Below are 6732 nucleotides of genomic sequence, written 5' to 3'. Positions count from 1 at the left end.
GGATTTTATCGACAAAAGAACGTTTTGATTGTCAATGATTTTGACTTCAAAAAAGTGTTTTGACTACAGAAGCAGAAACAGGTAAGCTAAAATCGAAGAAAGATGGTGCAAAGAATGTCGATGTCGAAAGAGAGTTATTGTCTTTCTTTAAATATCAAGAATTGTTACTCGACCTTCAAGTTGAGTGGAGAATATGGATAAGAAATTTGATGAGCAAGTTGAAGAAAACATAGGACTTGAAGACCAAGGAAGACGTGGGTGTCAAAACTTGGGAGTCAAGATTTTTCATAGTCAAGACAAAGTCATGGCTTGAGAAAAAAGAAGGAAGTAAGATCGTGGACCAAATTCTCCATGACAAGTCTATCTTCATGGTCTATAAAATAGGAGAAACTCAGAAAAATTCTGAGATTTCAATAAAAAATACTAGATCATCATACAAAAATTCTGCCAAAATTCCAAATCTTTAGCTTCTAGAGAAGGAATATTAAAAGGTGGTTCTGTATCTTTGTCGACGAATTTCTGTTTCGACGAATTTCTGTGTCGAAGGTCTAGGAATAATAGTGGTAATCACAACAGTCAACCTTGATCCATATGCAGGCTCAGATTCTTAGTGAGTTCCAACATCATTAGGAAGAGGCATATAACGAATCTGAAAAGGGAAAAGATAAAAGGATCATGTAGTAGTTGAAAGGAACTTAATGTTGAAAATATATACAAAAGAAGTACCAGAGGAGAAGATGTCAAAATATGAGATGTTGTCAATGGTGGATTCTGAGAGAAGTCAGAATAGGGGTAGATAGACTAACAGTCTGAGTAGTTTGAATAGGCTGAAGAAATTCTGTTTTAGCATGAACTGGCTGATCCACTTCTTGATCAGAGAGATCATTGATATCAACAACTTGAGAGGAAGTCACTTTCTAGGATTTCTTTGACTGCAATATATTAGAAAAAATAAAAAAATTACAAGTACAAGGTGAAAATAGTTGCGACAGACAGCATTTATATACCTTTGAGGAGGTTGCAGGTCGAACGTTATGAGTCTTTCGTAGTCTAGCTCCGTCAGAATATCAATAGAACCATGCTTCTTTGAGGTAAGAGTTGCACCGCTTGACTTTCCTCTTCTTTGACCTCCCCCTCGCTTGGTCTTTTTCTGAGGGGTTGCGTCCTTATCAGTGATGACACGTCATCTTAAGCGATTTTTTGGATTCTTTTTCATTCATTTTCTTAGGTTTAAATCAAATTTCTTATGTTTTCTAATGAAATTTCATAAATAATCAAATATTTAGAATTGTGATTGTGTTTTTGTATTTTCAAAAGTTTTTAGGTTTAAAACAAGCAAGAATCAAATCATTCTCACAAGAAAAATACAAGTACACCAAAAGCATGACCTAAAGAATCAAAACCGTGCCTTAAGAACACCCAAACCTCCAAATTGCATGCACGCTCGGCGTGCATATCCCCGGCCCTGACCTCTCCACACTCAAATGGTCATAACTTAATCTATAGAGCTTGGTTCCAGTTTTGTTAGAAAACTAACGTCCAGAGCTTCAAAACGATATGCATATGTCTATAGTGGACATTTAGTTTGAGTCATGCACTACCATCATCTTTGGGACACGAAAAACAGCGCCCCAGACAACTCAAAATGCACGCTCAGCAGCCATGCCACACGCCCAGCGGCCTCCCCCTTCACTCCTCACACGCCCGGCGGCCCTCCCCCTTTGCCTTCATATGTCTGGCGTCCTCCAAGCCTCCAAGACACACACCCGGCGTATGTATTCCCTGAAAGTGAATTTTGGGCTTACGCCCAATGATCTCTAGAACAAGCCCAGCGTAAAGACAACTCTCAGGATGCAACAATTAAGACCCAATCTCAATTATACAGATCATTAGAAACCTTAATCACATCTAAAATAGTCAAAATTTTAAAAGATTAGTTATTAATTCTTTCTAAAAACATAAAAAATTTGGTTGTTAGGATTTGTTAAATTTGAATTATTGTTTTGATTTAAATTTGAAGTAAGTAGTTAGTCATCTTATCTTTATCTCTAAAAGATATAGAATAATTTTTGAATTTGAATTTTAGAATTAGGATATAAATAAGTGAACCTTGTTCACAAGAGGGAACCAACCCGGAGGAGGAGGTTCTTCGGATCCAAATCCCATTTTGTTTCTCAGCACAGTTTTCTTTTTATTTTTCTTTCATTCCATGGGTAACTAATTTTTTGTCAAAGGGTTAAGAGATCTGTTTATGTTTTCTATAGATTATTAATTTAAATTTATTTTATTTTGAAGTCTTATATTGATCTATTTCATGATTGAGTTATTCGTTCTTCATTCGGATTTATATCATCGGAAGATATGCTAATCCCTTTTGAAATCTTTTATTATATTGAAAAATTTGATATTTGAATTAAATCTTGAAAACTCTTTCACATGACTCTTTGAATTCGACTAGGAATAGTGGTTCAATTAGTGTGCGGTACATGCATGATTTTCAATTACTCTAATTTTGAATAATTGACATATAATTTCAATTAGAACAACTTTTGAAAATTATGTTTTCTTCTATGGTTTAACTAGATAGGACTAGCTTGAATAAGTAACATGTAATTCAACTTAAGGACTACTTTTAAATTTATTAGAAACTAAATCAGTTTTTGGGCTTAAACTCTTTAATTACAACTAGTTGATTAAAGAGAAACTGAGGAACCAAAGAGTTGAAAATCAGTTATTAAAGATTTGTCATGAAAGATCTTTGCGTACTTCAAAATAAGTAAACAAAGTTTGGTTTTTCCAAGAGCATAAATATCTCCCAAGCCCTTGACTCTCACTATCATGATCTCTCAATCAACATCCAAGTTCACTGTCCCTCAAGCACTCAAGCACTTAAGATTCCAAGCAAGATACGAGTTTTGCCCTCATCAATCTAGGTTATTTTAATCTAATTAGGTTTTTAATCTAATACTTTCTTACTCAATCCTTTAATCCTCATGAAAACAATATCCACTCACCGTGGTATTACTTGATCCGATGCATTTTTCGATATCCGTGAATTTCAATTTTCGCTCATCAAGATTTTGGTGCCGTTGCTCGAGATTAATTGAGATTGACAAGATCCATCCGCTTAAATCTTAACTTAGATCTTGTTTATTTTCTTTTCTTTTATTTTGCGTTTAGTTTCTTTTCTTTCTTTTCTTTTCTTCGATTCTACAATCTTTCTCTTTGCTTTTATTTTTTTATTCTTCTTTCTTTATTTCTCTTTTATTCCGCATGGTGCGTTTGAATTTCTCTTGTTTGTGTATATAAGGAATGATAGAGCTAGAGGTTATGAAAAAAATCTTAGCAAACAATAAACATATGACTCAACAACTTTTTTTTTCACAAAACAAATGGAACAAATGCAGTGTAAGAACTTGGGATACTCCTCTAATTACTCATCTTTTCCTAAATAGAGGAAGTATCCAATTTTTGGTTTGGAGAATCAAAGACAAAGATACTCCAACATGCCAAACAAGCAAATACATGTTAATGTTGAATATCAAGTCCTTCAAGAGCCTTTATTATCTCTTGAACTTGATGTGGAAAGACTATCTCGATCTACTACCTAGTTGATTCAACAATTCCAAGATTTTATACAAGAAACAAGAACAAACCTCAAAAACTGAGAAATTTCCATCAGAAACTTAGAGATGCAAGTGGAGCATGTTGTCAAACAACTAGCAAAAATGAAAAATTCTATAGAAGAATGTAAGGCAATTCATATAAAGGGTCCATATTTCTGCAAATCAAGAGAAGCTGTAGAGAATAATTTGACTAATCTATTGAGCTAAGAGATGTCCAATAAAAAGGCTCTAATCAATTTGCTACAATAATCCAATGAGGAAGAAGAAAAGAAGCCAAGAGATACCTATCCAATGGATAGGAGACTCTCAAACAATACAAAAGGAATAAGTCCTGCCATGTGCGTGTACAAAATCTCATTGGAAGAAGATTCTAAACCCATAGTGCAAACACAAAAAAAACTTGATCCAACAAAGGAAGTTGTTTACAAAGAGATAATCAAATTGTGGGAAGAAATCCAACTAGTGAGTATCTTTTTCTTTTCTTTTCCATTAAAGTATTTTTTTAATTAACTAAAAGAAAAATAAAAAGTCTATTTTTTCTGTTCTAATTAAGCATTCCATATTTGCATTCTTCTTCTCTTTCTTGTTCTATTACATTCTTCTTTTATGTTTCTTTTTTTTTGTTCACGTTGTGTTTCAAAGTTTTTCAAAAAAATAATAAAAGTTTCAACTTACTAAAATATTTTTTTGAAAAACGACATCACATGCATCCTCTTCAAAACGATTCTAAACTGTGTTTTTAAATTCTTGTATTCTATTCTTGATTTTTAAACTTCAAAAAAAAAGGGAAGGGGGATATCTAGGGATTTTTCCAAGATGAAGATACTATGGAGGAAATTGGATGATCCTCTCTGTGAACAAGGTTCACTTATTTATAATCTAAATTCTAGAATTCAAATTCAAAACTAAACTAATTTTATCCTTCGAAAAGAGATAAGATAAATACTTATCTTCTGAAGAGAGTGATAAGCTACTGACTTGACTTACTGACTTCAAATTCAAATTCAAAACAATAATTCAAATCAATTTTGAAACGACCAAATCTCTTATACTTCTGGAAAGAATTAATAACTAATCTTCTAGATCTTCAAGTATTCTGAATGTGATTAAGGCTTTTGATGATGTGAATAATTAAGTTTGGACCTTAATTATTGAGTCTTGAAAGTTGTATTTGTGTTTTATCTAGGCTTGTATTAGAGAATTTGAGCAAAGAGCCCAAAAATCACACATGCAGAGGGACATATACACCAGGTGTGGGTTTCATCCATCAGGCATGCATCAAAGCCGCCGGGTGTGAGGGGTCTTCTACCAGGCATAGGAATCATCCGTTAGGCGTGCTGCTGAAGCCTGGATAGGGTCCACTAGCGTGTGTAGCTTCAATTCCTTGGGTAACACTTCTTGGGCCATGCTTCTATTTCCTTTGGGCCACGCTTTTGCTACCTTCGTGCTTTTTTTGTTAAAACCTTTGATTCTTGCTATTTTTGAGCCCAAAATTTCTGAAAACATGAAAATACTATCCCAACTCTAAATACTTAATTATTTATTAAATTCCATTAGAAGACATAATAATTTTGATTTAAAACCTAAGAAATTAAATAAAAAAGGACTCTAAAAATTGCTTAAGATGACGTGTCATTAACGATAACATTATTTTAAAAAATTTTAAAAAAATATTTCCGTCGGCATTATCATCGGATAAATTTGTTGGTAATATAGCGTGAAAACCAACGATGTGGCACCAATATTACTATCGAAAATTTCCGACGGTAATGTTCAACACAATCCATTTTCACGCTAACTATATTCCATTGCATAATCCGACGGTAAATCCAATGATAATTAACTTAGCATCGGATCTTTTTTCTATTTTTTACGGTAAATCTGATGGTACTGAGTGTTTTTCTTGTAGTGTTTGATGCGTTTTGATCCTATCAAGCAGGTAAGAGATAAAATAGGTTGGTTTTGGACCAACTCAAATACTTTTACCTACTTGACAAAAAGCGGGTATAAATGAATGTTGAAAAAGAGATTTGACTGGACTGACAATGTAAATTGGGTTTGGCTTTGGCGCTTAAGAATCTTAGAAAATATAAAGTGTTTGCTCTGACTTTGCCTAAATGACGGTGTTCTCACAGCTAGCTACCGGTTCAAAAGAGATATTGCTAGTTCTAATTTTTGTCAAGGATTTTATCTTGCATTAGAGGATATTAATCATTGCTTAAGACTTGCCAAAAAACTCGTCAGATTTGGATTAGCTTAAACTTGGAGATGACTACTACTGATACAGGTTTGGATTTGAGTCTTGGATTCGCACTAAACTCAACAAAAGTAAGTTTCTCTTTGCAGCGGCTCTTTGGTGGATTTGGAGGAATAGGAATAATGACATCTTTCATCAAGAAGATCCATTTAGTAAAGAAAAGATTGTTCATTTGGCTAAATATGCTGCTTGAGATTTTTTCAATGCATGTCATTACCACCCAAAAATATATTATTCCTTCTTTTTTGCTGTATAATTGGGAACCGCCTCCAATGAGTGTTTGCAAAGTAAATTGCGATGCAAACGTATTTGAAAATGAGCAATTAACTGATTTTTGTTGTATTATTAAAGACAACGGAGGAAATTGGATAAAGAGATGCTCTGTTAGTATTCCTTTTTCTAGTGTTTTCTATTTTGAACTTCATGCTATCTGAAGAGGACTTGTTGTGACTTGGGATTGCGAGTGCAAAGAAATCGTTTACGAAACGAATAATCTTGATGTGTCTTCTTGTTACGCGAGACATAAACATGATTTAGAAATAATTCTAATTTGCTTGACAAAATTAAAGAGATGTTTCAGCACAATTGAACAATTACAGTAATGTTCATCCAGCACACGACAAATAGAGCGACTGATTTGTTGGTAGAGACTGCTACTAGAGATAAGTAGGTGTATTTGGAGTGATTGATGTCCCCTAATAATTTGGACATTATTATTAGAGAGGAGTACTACTCTTTCTCTTAATTTTTCTTTGTTTTAATTTTCAGTCACCGAAAAATTCTAAGTTTAATTAAAAATCTTTGATATATTATTGGTGGTATTTTTGTAAATTTAAAACAATAATGTAA

Source organism: Arachis hypogaea, chromosome 19 (genome assembly GCF_003086295.3).
Source record: "Arachis hypogaea cultivar Tifrunner chromosome 19, arahy.Tifrunner.gnm2.J5K5, whole genome shotgun sequence".
NCBI lineage: Eukaryota > Viridiplantae > Streptophyta > Magnoliopsida > Fabales > Fabaceae > Arachis > Arachis hypogaea.
This window is presented reverse-complemented; position numbering follows the sequence as displayed.